We start from the raw sequence: 20,016 nt of genomic DNA on the forward strand, positions 1-20,016 counted from the left end.
GAAAGTGTAACTGTAATATTCCAAATTAGTGTATAACAGTTCTGAGCTATAAGTAGGAATTAGGGCCCTAAGGTAGCAGTTCAAACATATGCTATGAAAAGTACCACATAACTTCAGTGGATCCATACATGCATTTGTAGAAGCTCCATTGCTGATTATCTTGGGTCATTCACAGATCACTGTGTTGCTCTATGGACCTCTGAACTCTGTCCAACGGAGATGGTAGCCTTGCTGTTGTTTCACGGTGAAAGATGTGAGTAAAGAGCCCCTGATTTTGCCAGTGTTGCATCTGCAATACTCAGTAAAATGTAGAATCTGTAGTGGCCCCTTACCTCAACCTCTCATTTTCTCTTGAACAAATAAGAGGTTAAATTTGGAAATTGTTATCCCAGGATAACAGACTGTTTAAGAAAGACCTAAGGGGATGACAAAAAGAAAAGCCTCTGTTCCAACGTAAGAGAAAAAGATAGTTATAATGGCTAGAAAAAGTAATTGAACCATGGGCTCACATACTTCTTCCCACCCCCTGCAATTCTGATGCAGCCTTGAAGAATACTTAGTAGTTTTCACTTCCATGATGAATTGCAACCTACCATATCATCCAGATCCAACAACCTTAGTTGATCTTTACTAAGTTTTACATTAGCCAATTTAAAACTATGGATTATAAAGTTGGCTTGTTTCAACAAAGAATAGCAGAGGATTTTGATGTAATTCTAAACTTGTTAATGAAAAGGAAAAGCAGGAGTTTCTGGTTCCTCCTTATGGCTGCACTGAAGCAAAAGACTACATATCACTATCATGATAAATTGTTGTTTATCTTGATGTCTCTTTGCAGATAATTAGGGGTTGGTAAGGAATGGCTTTTTGTAACAAAGTTTTAGTAGCTTGATTAATTGAAACTAGGAATTACATAAATAATATGGAATTAATGGATAAATAATATAAAGAAATGCTTTGTTGGATATTTATATGCTGAAATTATATTCTTAAAATTTTAAGTAGCCATTCAAATCCATTAATAATATTTTACGGAGTCCTAATCCTGAAGAAATGAAATTGATCATTGCAAATCCTGATCTGACTTCTTCTGCTATAGGGTAACTTCAAATACAATATGAATGTCTGTTTTTTGAAACTGAACCATTTTGTTTGTTGTAGTTTTAGCTAGAATTCCTGTTTATAAGTTTCATATATTGCATATATTTCATATACGTGTGCTCTTTCTGCTCTTAAGTAAAATTCAGTAGACTATTTATTTCATTTCTGTGTATGTAGTAATATAATTTCTAATCTGAGCCTAAAATATTTTTAAACTGTAAGCTTTAGAGGGCAAATCTAATAAATCCTTGGGACTTAAATATCTCTGACATTATCTGCCTATGGAAAGCCAAGCATTGTTCATCATGTAGGTGAGATTTATCTCTACTATTCTGTAATGTAGCTCAATCAATGGATCGCTAAAAAATAATATTCTATTTTTAATGCCAGGTTTAATATTATTTTCTGATAGTTTCATTAAAATAACTTTGCATATAAACTAAACATTTAAAATTCAGATGTAGTATGAGAAGTGTAATCTTGTATTGCAGTCACACTGTAGCCCCTAGAGTGTAGGTAGATTGCACTATTAAGCATTACAAAGTAAACGCCACTGCACTTACTGCAATGTATTCAGTTTTAGGATCAATCTGCCTCTTGTGAAGTGAACTGACAGTGCAGTCATCTAGATTTTCTACTTGAACATGTTGGACTGAAGTCAATGAGGCTTACTCCCTAAGTAAGGGGATAAATTGTAGCCTAAAAGGACCAGTATAATCCATCAAAATCTTAAATGATATCATATGTGTTTTTAATTTTTTCTGTTCGGCAGAAATTGAATGATCTGGCAAACTGCTTTATAAATCTAATGAAAGTTCTAATAAAACTTTATACCTACTTCGTACATCAGCAAACAAATGGGGAATATGAGGTAATATTTGCCATTGCATCTTTTATGTATGTTTATGTGTATGTGTGTACACACCATATTTTAATTTAGAAGTGGATCTGGTTCATATAAATATGGTACTTTGCATTTGTGGTTCTGTTTTAATGCATACTTTAATTTGTAGCACACAATGGACTTTGTGGAAATCCACTGGAAATCCACCACATCAAAAAGAATGTGCAAGAAATATTCTGAATATAACATATATAAGATTAGTGCACCCATGCAAGGACATTGTTCTGTGTGCTACAACCACAACCATCAAGTATTTTACAAAAACCATTTGTATTGGAATTTACTCTCCTAAGACAGCTTGTTTATGGCACTCATGAAAATTCGTATAGTTGTAGTGCCACATATTGTATACTTCGTAAAACTAGGAAAGGCATCAAAAGTTTAATTTTAAAAGAATATTTCCTTTCACTATAGATGTTTCACAATATTAAATCATGGCTCCCCTTTGGATATTGCATTCTATGTTTGTGAAATAATACTCATAGCTAAACTAGAATGCATATCCATTTGTAAAACATCTGTGACATTCTTGGAGGAGCTGAAATACTGTTTCTTGGTTAAAGTGGAGTTTATGCCTTAAAATTAACCTTGGAAAAGCTGTTAATCAGTTCATAGTCCAGAGCTCTAGATGTGCATAATCTGTGGATGCACTATATTTAAAATTCTATTTTTGAGCACTTTTTCCCTTTAAACGCTTCAGATTTTAAAGGCAAGTGTTAATTAACTGTGATAACCTGAATTAAGAAACTGCATATATGTAGTTAAAAGCTACATACAAATATACATTTTAAAGTTTATTTATTTATTTGATTTGATTTGATGCTGCCTAACTCCAAACAATTCTGAGTGGCTGACAATACACCAAAACAATATAAAAACAATATAACAAAAACAAATAACATTGCAATATAACACAATGTAATGTCCAGCATTATAGCATGACAGAGAGAGAGAGAGTCTCTCTGTGTGTATGAATGACTTTCTATGTTTCAGAAGACTTTTTGCACACGAGATAATAGACAAATTATCAAACCCTATGGAAAAACTCCTGGAAGACTAATATTCAGTAAATGTGCAAATGGTGGGTAGGTGGGTGTATAATGGGACACCTGTGCAAAGGTTATGATGAGGTGGCTCTACTAATTGAAATGTTTTCTGGGTATGGATATGTTTGTTAAGATGAGGTTGGGAGGGCCTCAAAATACTTCTGTAGAGCCTTCTAATAGGTAGGTAGCTATTGCAGCTAGATTGCAGCTTTGAGGAGGAGCATTTCATGTGAAGTGCCTTGTCAAATAATTTGGCAAACAGGCCTAGCATGTTCCCATCCACTATTGAATGCTCTTGAATTTGGAGCTACTAATCTTTAGAATATTTCAGCATTTTCTTAAAGTCTTGCTAGTGGATTAAGGTAGCACTGAACAATAAGTAAGGTGGCTCAGTAATACTGCTTTATAGAGAGAACATCCCAGGTTATGTTCTTGTGGGAAAGACTAAGGAATTGTCATTCTCATGATCTTCATGGTATCCTCCTTCGAGATAAGTATTAACAAATTAAAAATACATAAAAAGTGTCTGAAAACCAGAAAAGCTATTGCTGATTATTATAGGTAGCGCCGGGCAAGATTGGTCAGTAGTGCGACTTGTTCTAAGGCAGTTTCCTGGTATCCTGACAATGACATTTTCCAGCTGTATGGTTGCACAGGTCTCAGAATAATCATGTCTTTTCAGAGATGCGGGGGGGGGGGGAACTACAGCACAACACCCTTTCAGAATAATAATTGTTAATTCAAATTCAAAAACGTGAAGCAGATTTATATATTATAGTTGGCCCTAATAAAGGTATCTATAGATTTTAGCTTATAGGCCTGGTTCAGTTCCTTTTCTAAATTACTCACTTATACCATTTCCATTCCTGAAACACTCTGAGTTTATTGTTGTTGGGCTTTTTTGAGCCCTTGGATCTCTCTTTTATTTCTCACTTCGAATATCATCAGCATATACTATCAGAATTTGTGTCTTTCCCCAGCTTGAATTATTTGATGTCATATGCAGATTTGACCATCTATATTTCTTATCCCAGATGTCAGGATGCTTCCTAGTTTCAACCAATAGCTAACAATGTCTACATTCAGCTGAAGTCCCCCCATTATACCTTCCATCCTGCTGCAGGCTGAGTAACACTCTCTGGATAATGAATTACAGAAACCTTTCTGGTGAACTATTTTCGGCAGGGGGGAGTTATTGGTTCATTAACTTTGCTTTCTTATGTCTGGATCATTATCATCTTCAGTTCTGTAACTACTTTCTAGCAAAGGAATTACAGTACAATCCTATACATTTGTATTCAGAAGTCAGTCCCATTAAGTTTAATGGAGCTTATTCCCACATAAATGGATATAGCAATACTTAACTGTCTGGCCTATTAGCATCAGCAGATTAGCTTCTTGTCTTGCTGGTTACTTCTGTGTTAGGAGTCATGTGTCAGAAAATCATGACTTTGAAAACAAAGGTTATGCTGATGTGTACTAAGCCTGTTGTATAAATACCAAGCTGTAGGGAACACTGGATGGCTCAGGCAGCTTTTTTTGCTAGTACAAACACTCAATTACATAATCATTTTCCAGATATTGGTTAGATAAACAAGTCAAAGATAAATAAGTTAACTTAAATAAGTTAAAGGTGCCTTTGTTTTAATTACTTGATGTATATCTTACTGGTCAGATAGGACAAAAATAATAATAAATTGTGTATATGTATATGTATATGTATATTCATCCATGTTTACTACTTATTAACTTATAAACAGCAAATTTGGTAAATAAGCTTTATTTATAAGGAGGCTAAAATTCCATTGTTTTATGATACCAAATTATTGCATTTGATAACTTTTAAAAAGCAAATATATAAGAAGTAAAAGAAATATTAAGTAGTGGAAACTATAAGAATATGTATAAAAGCATGTATGATTCTAAAAAGCAGTTAAATAAATAGAAGTTACCAAATTTTAAGATACAACATGCATTGATCATGCTTATTAATATTTCCATTCCACTATCTTAGAATGTTTACATTATATTCATCTTGGAAACACTAGTCATTAGATGTGTGTTTTTAAAAGACACCACCTTTTAAATGTATATTAGTATCTTAAGAGGTGTTTTCTACAAGGTGGACTGTGTAACTAGAGAAATGAAGATTGAAAATTGGGTAAGCTGGTGATGTAGAATTATTAGAGGGAACTCTTCAAAGATTCTTGAGCACACACTTAAAGTGAAATAAAATAAAACAAGGTGGAAATGCAAGTTAACACTCTCTAAAAACACTGACACTTCTGATAGTGGCACATTATCTTCAAGTTGCAATCTTGATATCTCCCTGACATTGGTGTTACTGCACTTTCTCAGATGAAAGCCGAAAGGCGTACATGAGTTGCTACAATGGAGAGAGGGAGAGAGAGACAGAGTGTACACAGCACCAAAGACTGAAAGTCATGGTTATTAGTTTATAGTTTGACTAGAAACAACAAATCCGGAGTTTCAAAACAACAAATCCGGAGTTTCAGGAATTCTCCTGAAAGAAAAAATGTGGCTCTTGGAAAAGCATGAGTATCCACTCATTCCTATGTCTAACAAAAAAGACCTTTTCATGTAGCACTAGTGAATTAACCTGATTGTCAATGATACATTGACGAGTCTAGATATATAATCTTGAACAAACCCTTCTGCACAGAATGATTTCTCATAGAAGAAATATAAACTAGCGTATATAATCCAGACCCTGTAAAATAGACTGATATATTGTCAGAATGATTAATGGGGGGTATATTGTTCAAGATACATCTTAAATCAGTGTTTCTCAAATAATGGGCCACAAGGAGGTTTGAGGAACAAATTTCTGGATGGCCAGAATTGCTTCAACTCTGGGTAAGGCAGGAGAAGTAGAGTCCATGCTATATGTGATGCAAAGCCACCTCAGAGGAGAGTTACAGCCACATTGCCATTCACTCTGGAGATTTTATCCAGGAGTGTAAATTCATGGTGGCTGACAGACTGAACCTAATGCTAAGCCCCAAGACGGCTTGGTGTGCTCTGTGAATGCAGCAAAGTCATGACACTGGTGTCTCTTGGTTTGCACAGAAGTATTGAAAAACAGGGAGTTAGGGAGCACATTGTCCTCAGAGCTTCAACTACTGGGGAAAAAAGGAAGGAGCCAATGTTGAATGTGGCACATGACCGAAGGGATGAGAAGCATAGGCCACAGCAGAGGAAATTCATCTGGGAGGAAAGTGGCTGGATTCTAGCAGAAATGCTAAAGACAAATGTGGCTCAAGCTTTTATTATCATTATCACTGTCACTGTCACTGTCACTGTCACTATCATTATCATTATTATTTTATGCCACTTTTGACTCATGTCTTTGCATGACATGCAGCAGTTCATTTTTAAAGAGAAAAAAAACATTCTTCTGTTGAATTTGCTATAATTATTACAGTTAAACATCTTAGAATTAACTCAGTGTTGCTAATCTTACAGCATTTCAGTGTTTCTTTCACAGTACACTTATACTTGATTTTTAAAACAAATTATTTTGTGACTTTATTTGCTCATTAACATAAGTGCTATTAAATCAGTTAATCTTTCCATCTAATGATTATTCCACAGCATGCTCTAAGAGAAGAATTTTCTCTGTCAATGTTGCTTCTATCATAATGGCATACACTAACATTCCAGAGAGTGAATGAGTTTTAAACACCTGTGTCTTGAAAGTCAGTGTCACATGAACCTTTGGTCTACTGTAACTTCTCACTGAAGTAAATATTTTATTTTATTTTATTTTATTTATCAAATTTGTCACCGCTCATCTCCTCTCACCAGAGGGACTCTGGGTGGTTTACAACAAGAATATTCAATTAAAAAATTAATATAAAATACAGTACAATATATAAAAATATAAACACCATTAATAAATAACTATGAAGTTAGGAGTAAAAATAAAGTCCATGTGGCAGGATGTAACACAGTCCATGTATGCGAGGTGTGCTCTAGGGTGCCAGCCATCCTAAAGCAGAGCTACTCCCTTCTCCACCCCAAGCAAGACAGCAGAACCAAGTCTTGAGGTTCCTTCGGAAGGTCAGGAGCGATGGGGCCAACCTCACCTCCAAGTATAAGTATATGATTCTTATACTTTGCTATTTTGTATTGTATAACTTTGCACTTAAAGCCATCCTGAATTGTGCATAAACTCCAGTTCTAAACAAATTTCAGTGAACCCAACTGATGACAGATAATAGATTCTATCCAAGTGCCTTCATCAAACTGGCATCTTCCAATTGTGTTGGTACTGCAACTTTCAGAATGGCTCAAGAGAATATTGGCTGGGTATGCTAGCAGTACTCAGTCTCAGCACATCTGGAGGAAGGAGGAAGGTTGGGGAAGGAGTTAACATTCTTTAAGGCAGCAGCATGTTTTTTTCAGACTCATATGAAAGCCTGAAAAAATACAGGCTGCTTTACTGAATAGCAGAGTGATGTGCTCAGTCCCACAACCGGGGTCTGTGTCACCCAGGGCAAACATGGATTCCGTGCCCATTTTGGTGCCCCCCCCCCCAGTGTATCGCCCAGGGCACATGCCCTGCTTGCCCCTCCCCCCAGTTGCAGCCTTGTTGTGCTTGCCCAAAGTACAAACTATTTATTCCTGAATTATGTTCAGAGTGTGCACAACAGCCCTAATGTTAAAGAAAATGAATTTATGATCAATGAGTATATTTCATAGTTTTTTTAAAGCTTATTAGATTTAAATTTAAAAGCTCATAATTAAAAAATAACTGCAAAAAGCAGTTGCGTAAAACACCCGATACAGATTGTACCAATAATGGTGCAGATTGTAAGAGGTTATCCTGTAGCTTATTAAAATTTTGTCTGTAAATAGCATGTGAATGTTTTTCAGTCTACATGGTTAGGCTTTTTATTACCTTAATATAGTTTGTAGGAGGTACATTTGCCTAGTAATTGTAATAATGTTAAATTTAATATTTCTTAAGCTAATAAAATGACCACTGTCAGAAGGAACTGAGCACAACAAAAAAGGTTGTTCATTATCGTGTTGTTATCGGTGCTAAATATAAGTGACCCCACCAAAAAAGGAAAGGGAGAAAGTGTCTACACTGTAGCTTCACATGCTGCTTTAAAAGTAACCCTCAGGGAAAATGCTAGAGTGCATAAATTATGGGATAGCACAACCAGTTACCCATTCAGATTATTGTGATTTGTCCTGCAGCTGCTTCAAATTAAAAACAGGTGTAGAAGGCAGATTATGCAAATATCTATATTAATGTAATTGTCAAATTGGTGTGTTTATCACTATGCTTTTAAAGAGCAGGCCATACTCTTATTTTAAATGGAAATTAGTTTTATTCTTGAGAGCTACTATTGGATAATAAGCTTATACATTAAAAAAAATGAAACTTCTGATTTTGACACTGGCTTTTGTGGTGATTTGTTTAGTAAATGCTATGTGGAAATACTGTTTGTACTCTTTTGACATTTGCTAAGCATAGCAATGAGATCTTCATAAAATTTAGGTGATCAGTTTTTAACATTTTATTTTTCATTGAGCTCGACTGTCTATACTCATTATGGCAAAACTGACAAAACTATTTTATTTTAATGGGATGCTTAATGTGATATATGCAGAAAATGTTGTATGTCCCCGAACTGTGCTTTCCTTACATGCATGCTTATTTCACATGTAAGCATCTGTAGAAAAATGGTGGGAATGTGTGTAATACTTTCTACAAGTATGTGAAGTTAAGAAAGCAAGATTGTATGGATTGATATCCAGTTATTACCTGTTGTTTAAAAATTTACATATAGTTATGCTAAAATAGAGATGTGGATAAAGCTAATTGATGTATGAAAACATTGTCCTGCAGCAATTAGTACTTAAAGCCAATCACTCCAAGTACTGTAGTGCTTCAAAGTACAGGCAGCAAGACAATATAATTTGAACTGTAATGTAAGTCTAAAAATCTCTTTTTGTCTTCTTATCTCCACTTGCCTCAGAACATCCAACTCCTTTTTTTTTAATCTATAGATTAAAGTATCCATAACTTTAAAATCCTGAAAAACTTCAGGGTGGCATAAACAAAGAGCTTTCTGCCTCTTTTCTCTTGCAGATCCATTCTTCTTAAGACCACAAGCACATGCATATGTGCTGGTTGTGGCTGGCAATTCCATAGTCTGAGGTCATCATGTAATATCTGTGATTAAGCAGTCACAGAATTGTACCATTTGTCAATTGATCAATGTAGCCTCTACTAGTTGTTTGGGTAAAGTATATAACCTTTGCTTATAGATCTCATCCTGCTTAGAGGGATTAGAAACTGTTGCAAATTTCTTATATTTACATAATGTTTCATCAACAAGAAAAGCCAGGAAAAGTCAGTTGAATCAGAAATAATGCAAGCTACAGATTGACTTTTCCAGTTATTTGTGTTGAAGTTGCTAAAGTTAGATGTGAAAAAAAATTCATTTTTGTCAAATAATTCCAAAATTATAAGCAAACCTACTTAATTCTTTGATGCTGAAGTTAGTTCTGCTAATCATTTATCTAAAATACTACACAGCAATGTATATTCTGAGCTTCACCAACATTGTAATTCCTTTCTACAAAAAATATTTTTATAAAGTAAAATCCTGGGTTTTTGTTTGGTTTTGTTGACATTAAAATCTTTTTATTTAGTTTGTTTGGTTTTGTTTTGGTTGCAAAAAGAAAAGAAAAAATAAATTAATACTTGAATATGTATTTCATGAGTATGTATTACATTAATATTTCTCAATCATTATAACCATTATAGCTATGGTGTGCTTGATGTGCAGCATACTTGAACAGAAATTCAGGTACACTTGAACTACTTGAGACCTGAATTTAAAGAAAGTTAACATTTAAAAGAGAAAGAGAATGTGCTTAATCCCTACAGAAATGGAGCTGAACTTTGAGTAATGGAATTTTTTTGCAGAAGTCCATCTTTAATTGTGAGAAGGCAAGAACACACATTAGATTCAGCTGGATTCTTGCATTGGATTTAGTAACTTCCTAGATTTCGTAAGAATTATAATAATTAGATTATGACTTACACGAAAATATTTTTTTTTTCAAAATGACATAGTGACTGTCATTGTGGGTATGTAAAAATGTCCCATGCAGTTCATTGTGGTATAAAATACTTACATTCTAGAACAAACCAGTGGTCAATATTCTATTTTTTCTGAAGATAAATAACACCTTCAGCTATTCAAAAATACATTCTAAGTATATAAATAGAATATCATTTACCATAATTAGAGTCTTGACTAACATATTCTGAAAAACAACAAGCAGATAAAGCAATTTTACATTAGTTGCAATAATTCCAACAGTGCTTTATTCTAAATTTGTTCTTTTCCATTCAGTTTTGTTTTGTTTTGTTTTGTTTAATTGGCTACATCTTAGCATTTGTTTGCCAGATCCTTTACCATCAGTGAAAAATACTAACTGTGGTTTGGCTGTCAGCATGTAAGTTTGAATGCAGTAGCAATCAATAATTTTCACAGCCATACAATATGGATTTAGGCCAAGTTCACTCAAAGCCAGTGGCTGAAATCTTTGTTCCACTGAAATATCTTAAAGTACCAACTGGCTTCAATTCAATCAAGTTCCTTTTTTCTCTGCAACCTATCTTGCTAATGGCTTTGATGTGTTGAAATGTTCCTATAGACATGTGCTATGCACTTCCAGAAACATGGTGGAATGTATCTATTCTGTAAAATAGAAAATATCTATAGATATGATTACTTAAACTTATTTACATCCAAGCACTAGAATTGTCATCAACATTTTGCGTACTCAGTGTTAGAAAGTTTAGAGAATCCTATTCAGATTACTTTCACCAAAATGTCATGAACTTTAAGAATTTCTAGGACTATGCAGCAGAAACATGCAGGATTGTAGCATCTGTTGGTAACTCCTTAATGCAGCTGTATCATTTCCCAAAATTGCAAAGCTGCCGCTTCAGCTGTAGCACTATCCTGGGAAAAGACACATTTGGTTTCAAGAGTCGCTGATAAGTACCATATACATGCCCACAGGCATTCTGAAGCACACTTTTTTCCCTTTGGATATGGAGTAGGACATAGTCCTGGATTATGGATTTCACACGTCTTCCTATACAGTTATTTTTATTTCTAAAGAGCAATGAACATTCTTTTGTCTTGATTTTTAATTATTCTTAAAACAGTTTTTATGAATCATGCAGAATTTAGTGAGAATTTCTTAAATAATCGATTGGGTTGCGCTGAGATAGTTATAGTAGAATAAAGCCATGAGCTTTTGTGCTGAGCTGTCGATCGGAAGGTCGGCGGTTCGAAACCGCGCGGCGGGGTGAGCTCCCGTTGCTCGTCCCAGCTTCTGCACACCAAGCAGTTCGAAAACATGCAAATGTGAGTAGATTAATTGGTACCGCTTCGGCGGGAAGGTAACGGCGTTCCGTGAGTCATGCTGGCCACATGACCCGGAAGTGTCCTATGGACAACGCCGGCTCCAAGGCTTTGAAACGGAGATGAGCACCGCCCCCTAGAGTCGGACACGACTGGACTTTACGTCAAGGGAAACCTTTACCTTTACTAAAATGTTAAAGTCCAACTAATGAGAGCAATGCAAAATATCCACCCTAATAATTACATTGATTTCAAGATCTATTACCTGCATATTGCCCATCGTTAGGTCCTGGATACTGTTTTGCATAGCTTCTGCTACCCCTCCTCTCACAGCTGCTGTTAGTTTCTTCAAGGTCTGGTTTCTGCAAGGTGCATCCAACATAAAATCTACTTTGTACAAAAGGTAGAACATGCAATTCTCTAGCTTCTGTACTGAGAAGACTCTGTGGTTGCTAAGTCTTGCAGAAACTTGGTGTTCCAGAAAATCAGCTGCAGTTGAAACAATTGGTAAGTCAAAGGGAAGAGATAGTTATGGAAGTATTGAGGAAGAGGCACTTTATTTTCTTTTCCAGCAATCTCAGAAGCAGGAGACATTTCCACCCTTAAGTGCCCCAACACCACCCAAATGACTTGAAAAGACACCATCAAAATTAAAAGAGAATTTCAGGCCAGAGTCATGATAGAGTTGGGTGGCCTATGAATTTCATAAATCAATCAATCAGCAAGCAAGCAAGCAATGATAGTGGCTTCATTTCCTTCCAATCCCTAATGACTTTGGGTAGTTAAAAATAAGAAAAAAAAATACAACGATAAATAAAAAATGAAGAGTAATTATGAGAAGGATGATGAAACAGGGGGGAAGCTTCATTCAACCTTGCCAAAGGCCTGGGTGAAGAGCAAGGTCTTCAAGGCCCTTCAAAACACCAGCAGAGTAGATGTCATCTGGATCTTGGAGCAACCTCATTTCAGAGGCATCTGGAAAGAAGGCCATTCTGAAGATCTTTCTGGAGATGAGACATTTGGATCAGCTTTTCAGATCTTATAGCAAAGTCCTTATACTGAGTCAAAATATTGGACCTTCTTACATGCCCCTCCTGGAGTCCAGGCAAGAAATTTTCTACACTGACCTGCAGCGATAGAGAATTGACCCTGGAATCTTCTGCTATTAAAATATAGGCTGTATCATTAACCTCATTTTGTTCCCTAAAGTGAAGATTGCTAAAGACCTAGCACGTTGTTCTGTTGATCAAGGCAAGCATTTTCTCTTTAGTTGATCTTCTACCTTAATGGAAAAGGTAGAAGATAGAAATATTGGAAAAACACAACTAGCTCCAAGTTGTAGTCAGTCTGCTTCTACAACAACCCAATAATGTATGTAAAATTGACTCTGCTGAACTTTTCTTCCCAACCTAACCAAATGTTGCAAAAAAATTAAGCCTGGGACTCTGTCTCTCTATCAAAACGATAACTCTCCCCAAACCTAACAGAGTGGGACCAAATTTGGTATGTGGAGAGAAGCTGGCAAAGAAGATTGAGTTTGAAAATGGGCCAGGAGACAAAGACTTCCTCTGCTGCTTGTATGACAGAAGCAGTCAATTGGCTACTGTCTCAGAATGTTGGCAATTGCTATATTCTACACTCCCCTCCCCTCCCCCATAATCACGTGACCCAGAATATAAGCAGCCTTCCTAATGCTTCCAGTGCACAAATATGTACAAACACACACCAATGTAACACAGTGTTATAGAACAGAAACACAAAGACACAATTATAACATATTACTTTTTATATAGAATAAAATATTTATTTATTTATCTATCTACCTATCAAATGCATATGGTCGCATATCTCATACAAGGTGACTCTGGGTGGTGTACAATAAAACCAACAAAACATATTACAAAGACTGCTTAAAACAATTAAATTAATTAAACAACAAAATTGTGAGAGGGAATACATAAGGATGTTAAATCTGATACAACCAGCACGCAGGCTTCCTGTTGCTAGGGGATCCCCAGGCTTGTTGAAAAAAAACATGTTTTAAGAGATTTCCAGAAATTCACAAGGGTTGGGACTAACCTCACCTCGGGGAATGATGTTCCAAAGGGCAAAGGCCATGGCAGAAAAGGCACTTCTACCAAGTCCCATCAGCAGACGACACCCGTGACATGCCTCCCCTGCTGGACCTGATGGACAGGTAGATGTAATCAGGGAGGGGCAGTCCCACAGATAACCTGGCGCCATGCCATACAGTGACATCCTAGGGCCATTGCTAGTAAAGAGGTTGGAAAGAATTCCAAAAGCCATGCTCTGCATGCTTTCCCTATGTGATAATTACTAAGGATTGACATATACACTTAAATTTAGAGTCTTGAATTGTTACAAAGCAAAATCCACATTCAGCATGAGGTGATGCATAGCAACAAATGAAGTTAGGACATTATCTCAGTTATTATATCATGAAGGAAAGTATTACATTTGAATGGAATATTATAAAGCTGTAGATTATTCTCTTCAGGTTAGTGTCTGTGATGTCTGCCTGCTGTAGGTAAAAAGTTCACAATTTAAAAAAAAAAGTTTATCTCTGAAGATCACAGGTTTCATCAATCAGGGCAAAGATTTATTATTTTTTCCACCTAGGGATTCAAGCCTTAATAAACTAATTTAAAGCAGGTAAACAGAATTCTTTCTCTCTGTGTATATGAAAGGGGAAAGGAGAGAGATTTACACAAGTCTCAATATCTGCAATTAAGTTGAGGCTCTAATCCTATACAATTTATCTTACAGTAAGATCAGTTGAACTCAGAACTTTTGAGTGAATGTAGTGGATATCAGGGCACCATACAAATATTCTTCACCGATTAGTGTTTTCAGAACAATCCTGTGCCTGCTTCAGTCAGAGCCATAGTAACTGGTTTAAGATTACCAGTAACCTGAATTTTCTCCATTCTATTCCAACATTTTAATACTTAGGCCACACTGGCTTACTTTATATATCTTAAGGTTACCTTTTAGAGAGTACTAACTAGGCCAATTTTCTTTTTTTGAGTTGGGGCATCATCTGTTTAATTTAATTTGTGTGTATCCCATAAAGACAACGTTGTATTCCACTGAGATGTAGATTTCAAATGCAAGGTTAATTCTGTTTTTCTCAGAGCTCAAGAATTGATTTTGCTTTGTTTTTGTCCTAAATCATGTATCATCAAGAGATTTGCACATTCCCTTGATGATATAAGAGTTCTGAAACTTTCTATTACTAAGAATAGAGTGTCCTTCAGAGTAGATCTGGCCCATTTGTATATAAATTAGGCCTCTCAACATCCTTTGAAAGGGGCAGTTTGGAGCACACAGTAAGTGCCACTTTTCAAACCATTAAAGCAGCTACAATTTTTGCACGCAGAGACAGCCTGGAGTAACTTCCAAAGCAATTGACTGAGCTTAGGAGGGGAAAAAAAGATGCAAAGCTGCTTTAACTATTCAAAAAGAGTTGCTTCATAGTGTTTCCACAAAATATTCTGATTTGAAGGATTTGCATAGCCATAATATCAAATTTGTCAAGAAACAAAAATCAGGCCAAGAGTTTTGGTTAGGCTATCTATAGGTGGTTCAAGAAACATATACTGAAGTCAGGAAGGTTTTCCCTGGGACAGGATAGTTTCAAGTTGGAGGACATCTGAACAGTCCCACCATGATGCCTTGCCCAAGAATGGCAATGAACACACCAGTATACAGTAAATGAAAACAATGAAATAAATGCGAACATCATTATTCCTAGCCTCAGGCACTTGTTGATTCTGACAGTGGCCCTATCATACAATTCATATTTACCAAGTCTTCAATGCTGAATGCATCACTCCCTTCTGGTTATTAATTATCTCCCACTGCTCATATGGTTTTATGAAATATCTCAAAAATAACTTAGAAAAGAACACATTGTGGGTAGGGTACCAGTTGTCCATTTTAGAAAAGTGGTGTAGAACTGTAGCAATCTTCAGATGACAGAATTATAGGTAAGATGAAAAACCTTGTATTTCCACTTGTGGCCTCATGAAGAGACATGGAATGCTACCTTTTACATTTTATTTCTTTTGCATATATTTGCATCTCTGTATTCAGGAGCAATTATGAACTAGAAAAGCAGTCCTATCTGGAGTATATGCTGCTGTCAAGTGGCATATTACCTGGCAAAAATGGCTGTGTTTGCATTCTGAGAATTCAAATATGGAGAACTTAAAGCAAAAGACCAAAAATTGTCGGTGTTATCACTATCAGTCTGCTGTACAATTCAGTGGCCAAATAATTCAGTTTATTACATTTTGCCCAAGCAATTTCTTTGAAGTTATGATAGGAAAACTAGTTATGCCCATAGCAAAAAATGTGGTTGTTGGATGACAATTTTTAAAGTATGTTTTTTATTGAAAAAAATATTAGGATTCATATGTTGTTCTTATTTATAGTTTTTATTTTTATGTATTTTATAATGTATTTTATACTGCCCCATTCCACCTCATACATAATAAATATTACTTTGAGATAAATGCTCACTTTTGTGATAATTGATCCTTGTGGTCTGAATTAAAAATAATTGACATTGTTCCAGTGAAGATTGCTAACAGTTATGAGGCTAATCTAATGTTTATGAAATTCTACTGTGTTAATGTACAATAAAGGTAAATTAATAAAGCATTATTCCATAGAATATAAGAGATGTTGCTTATTGTTTAATACCATTTTACTAAATAATTTAATTTTTAAACAGTTTTCTGGATATTTTGTGAAATCATCCTAAAATTATGTGGATTGTTTTGATTTTAAGCAAAGTTACAGCTGCATAGCTTTAAAGCAGTCAGTTTCCCTTATTATGACTAGTACTACAACTTGTACTGTTTTAAATTGTCTGCAATTAGCATATCTCAACCTTATTTTTAGGTTTAAATTGCAGTGTGAGAGTATACTCTCCTCTTAGCTAATTAGTGCTATCAAGGAACAGTAGGTTACCTCATTAGTACCATGTGCATTTAATTAAAGAAGAGAAAATTGGAGTTAACCTCATAGTTAACATTTTCACAGAGTGCTACAGTGCCAACACCTTCAATTGGAGTCACACCCCTGTGTATCTAATTATTCACTGGTGCCAAGTAAGGTTAGAAAGGATACCACCATGCTGTTGACAAAAATAATTTAGAAGGAAAACCTGCTTGCTTGTTTCTGACACTGACATCAAGTTTGAACGGTCTCTTCTAATCTGGATTTTTAACTTTATTTTTTTTATTGTCTTGGTGTATATTTCAACAAGAAAAAGACTGCAAATTAATTGAGAAAGAACTCCTACATTTTAGTATCAGCAACTTTTACTTCAAAACTATAATACCTTTTAAAAAGTCAGTATGTTTGTATAAATGCATGAGACAGCTAGTTTACCAATTTTGAGAATGCCTCCTGTATTGCGTTTTGCAAAAGTGATTTTTTTAATCCATACTTTAGAATGTAAATTATCAGTTGCTATACAAGCTAAAATTTAAGGCAGGTGTTTAAGGAATAAGGTCATTTTCAAGGTCATTTGAGCCATTATACTTTTCCTACAGTACAGTCCATGATGATTATACCACATAAATATACTAGGAGGTCATAATTGATTTCTCTGTCCCAGTATGGGTATATTGCATATGCAAACTCTAAAACATATGCTTGATTGTCACAAACATTTTCATACTATGAAGTGCTCCCTCTGAAGATGAATAAGATTTTAGGCTGTCTTTAATGTATACACCCTTTTATAAAGTTACAGTAATCATAGTGTTCTTCCTTTTTAAAAGAAGTAGAGTATCCAATTGCTGTTTTGAGTGTTCAATGCTTTATCTCCAATACATTATTAAAAGCAAAATTGGCAGCTAGCAATTTATTATTCTGTTGTTGTCATAGGACATTCATTGTTGTTCTAGGACATATTCTTTAATATGCTGATAAATTTATGAGATACTTGAAAAAATATCAGAATTAAAATATTTAGAGATTCATACAACATATTTTACTGATAAGTATTCAGTGCTTGACAGGTTCCATAAGGATTGTCCCAACTTTAGCCTAAATTGGTTCAAAAATTGCCATTTGGGGAACACCCACCCACTCCAGAAGGTGTCTAGTATCTTAGGTTTGGGGGCCAGAAAAGCACTGGCCACACATGATCAGTGGACAAGAATTTTGAGATGGATGAATCTATCCCAGATTAAATAATACACTTTTTAAAAAACATTAATTTGTTCTATCCCATTTCTCAACTAGTTTGATAATTTTCTATATGTATTTTTAGAAGCAGGTCTCCTGCTGAATACATTTTTACATACAAACTTAACAAATGCATTCTGTATTTAATGACAGAATTGCATTCCAAAATTGGAAAATGTGCAGATTGGAACATCTTGTTCTTATGAATTAAATTCATATTTGGTAAGCCTCTATTAAATTTTTAACCAAAGTGTTTATTCTTTCAGCCTTAGTCCAATGACTGAGAAGTCTTCTTATGACTTCCATAAGAAGAATATCAGTTCTTTTTGTTTTTGCTTTTTATTTCCTTTTGGAGAGCCAGCTTGGTGTAGTGGTTAAGGCATCAGGCTAGAAACCAGGAGACTGTTGAGTTCTAGTCCCACCTTAGACAAAAAGCCAGCTGGGTGACTCGGGCCAGTCATTCTGTCTCAGCCCTAGGAAGGAGGCAATGGCAAACTACTTATGAAAAACCTTGCCAAAAAAACTGCAGGGACTTGTCCAGGCAGTCTCCGAGAATTGGACATGATTGAACAGATTAAAAAAAATCCTTTTAAAGCTCTCCTGAAAAATGCCAGATGATGTAGGTAAATCCAGTTCTAGTCCAACTATCATCATCATCTGGATTTTATACTCTATTTATGCTCAATATTATATTTGTATTTATATCTATTTATGGTATTTTAATGCTTTTATCTTTGTTGTAAACCGCCCAGAGTCCCCCTTTGGGGGGAGATGGGAGGTGGCAAAATTAAATCAATCAATCTCAGTGAAGGTGCTGCATACATCTGTGGATTGTGAATGTATTCAATTTCTGGTTTGGCATTCCATCAGGTTTACATAACAATTTTCAGAATTCTTTTTAATTGGAATTAGGGTGCAGTTCTGAACAAGGTACCAATCACTAGTGTACTTCTGTTGTAATCTAAGTCACAGAAAATCTCCTTTTATCCTATCTTTTTCATACCTGGCTATAGAGGAGAAAGTGAGAGACAGAATGCCCCCTCTCCTTTTTCCTCTTTCTCCTAAAGCAGTAGCCCAGAATCTTTAGGCAGTACAACCCTGAGGGTGACATGTGATGTCTATGTGAAGGATAACGTGTTCTCTAAAGAAGCTCATTTTCTAAGATTACTGAAGTTAATCCAACCTTCAAAAGGAAGAGAGACCTCTACTTCTCTTTTCCACTGCAACAAATAAACAAGAGGTGATGATCACACAGGAAGGATTACATTTCACAGTTTCTCAGGAGGTAAAGATTTGGATTCATATGGAACATACAAGCTTCATTTTCCTACTACAGAATATGCAACTAACTAACTTGCAGGGGAGAGAATAAACGTTTTGCTAATACACCCCAATATTGTCTCAATTCTCTAATCACTACAAGAAAATAGTGCATGATTTTTTTATTCTTGCGGTTTCAGTCTAGCGTTAGACATTTAATTTTTTAAGCTAGTTTTGAAAAGTAATTATTGCAAATTAGAATCAAAATTGTATAACTAAATCAGAGTTCCAGTTGTAGTTTGCTTGGTATGGTATTTAGGTAGGGTAAAGTCTCCTTTCAAGTCATACTTGACTCCTAGTGACTTTATAGGTACATTCATATAGGTTTTTTGGCAGGAATACAGAAGTGATTCCAAAATAGATTTATTTGATTCAGACATTTGGAAAAAAAATGACAGATGCATAGGAATACAAAAAGATAATTACTGACGCAGCTCTTTTACAACTCTCATAGTTAAAAGGTTTCCTTAAAGACTGAAAATACCAAATTTTAACTTTTATTTTTTTGCTTCTTGCCTCACAGAATGCAACAAGAAAAATTGACTAATTAAGGCTTATGTCCCTAAAGTGGCATTTATAGGCAGCATAGATCCTACAGTTACCTCCCTTGATGTTCACCAAACTCCATGCCCCTCTTCATTATTTTATTTATTTTAGATGCATACCATTTAAAAAGTGATGCAGAAACCTAGGATGCTTCAAAGTGAACTCCCAAAATATTTTGGTATATTACTCCTTTGTCAGAAAACAAGTTTGCTTTTGGTTTGTCTTCTGTTCAGATAAATAACTGTTGTGCATATCTCCAATTCTTACAAAAATGCTGTCCTGTAAAGCTACTCTTAATTTATTATTAAAATTTATGTCTATATAATGTAGAAGTTTTTGTGATTTAATTCATTAGTAGTAAAAGTCAAGTGAAAATAGTTTCAGGAGGTCCATAATTTACAGGCAGGTTTTGTTTGATTTTTCTTTGCTATCTAAGTTTACTGATTCA

The 20,016-nt window shown here is 35.1% G+C and overlaps 1 protein-coding gene across 3 annotated transcripts in view; it reads left to right on the forward strand.

Moving 5' to 3' along the window:
* The window catches only part of FOXP2 (forkhead box P2), a 331,388-nt gene that overhangs the window by 194,672 nt on the left and 116,700 nt on the right, over positions 1-20,016 (forward strand). The window contains exon 1 of one of the 3 annotated variants that reach the window (XM_063309470.1): positions 173-253. The exons of the other annotated variants lie outside the window; for them this stretch is intronic. The gene's annotated coding sequence lies outside the window, so the exon portion shown is untranslated. Of the gene's footprint in view, positions 1-172; positions 254-20,016 lie in introns of those variants that run through there. 3 annotated transcript variants of the gene reach the window in all.

The sequence above is a fragment of the Candoia aspera genome, chromosome 7 (assembly GCF_035149785.1).
Source record: "Candoia aspera isolate rCanAsp1 chromosome 7, rCanAsp1.hap2, whole genome shotgun sequence".
NCBI classification, from domain to species: Eukaryota; Metazoa; Chordata; class Lepidosauria; order Squamata; family Boidae; genus Candoia; species Candoia aspera.